This window comes from Cyprinodon variegatus, unplaced genomic scaffold, assembly GCF_000732505.1.
Source record: "Cyprinodon variegatus isolate N-32 unplaced genomic scaffold, C_variegatus-1.0 Scaffold862, whole genome shotgun sequence".
Taxonomy (NCBI): Eukaryota; Metazoa; Chordata; class Actinopteri; order Cyprinodontiformes; family Cyprinodontidae; genus Cyprinodon; species Cyprinodon variegatus.
Genome location: NW_015151315.1, coordinates 307192 through 308110, shown reverse-complemented (window position 1 = coordinate 308110; position 919 = coordinate 307192).

Genomic DNA, 919 nt, shown 5'->3' with positions numbered 1-919 from the left:
AAGAGACTGGTTCCTCCAGACCAGAGGTTTCCTAATGGGCGGTCGCCATCTATTCACTCATTCATATGTTATTCAAATATTAAATATACCATTAAATAGGTACATTTCCCATTAAATAATATTTAAAATGATTGAATCTCATAAAAATAAGGACTTCAATTTCTATTTACGAATAAATATGAGGTATGTATTTACAGGGGATCCTCACTTGGTTGTATTGGTATTGAATGAGTCTTAGGGCCAGACTGAAGATGTTTTTTTTCTTTTTAAATATGAGAATAAAGTCATAAAATTTTGTGAATAATATTGTAACATTATAAAGTCATAGCATTATCAGAATAAAGTTATATTTTATGACAACTCTTAAAAGAAGCACAGTTGTTCCCTAAAATGAGGAATGTTGAGCAACTTGTGAAGTTATAATTTGGCATCGACGAACAAATAAGGAAAAATTAAGTCTTTTAGCATCAGCATCAAATGATCAATATCTGAGCTTAAAGCTTTCTTTCTGAAATGGGTTGTTATGACTTTATTCACGTAATTTTAATACTTCGTAATGTTACGATTTTATTCTTGTAATATGACTTTATACTCATAATATTCTGACTTTATTCAAATAAAGTTGCAAATTATCTCGTATTATGACTATTCTTATAATCTTGCGACTTTATCTCGTGATATTACTTTATTCTTGTAATACGACTTTACTCTGATAATGTCGCGACTTCATTGTCATAATATTGACTTTATTCTTATATGACTATTCTAATGCTGTGACTTTGTCATATTACTACTTTATTCTTATGTTGCAACTTTATTCTGGTAATATGACTTTATTCCTATAATGTTGCGACTTTATTCTAACAATTTTGAGACTTTATTCTGGTAATATGACTTTATTCCTATAATGTTGCGACTT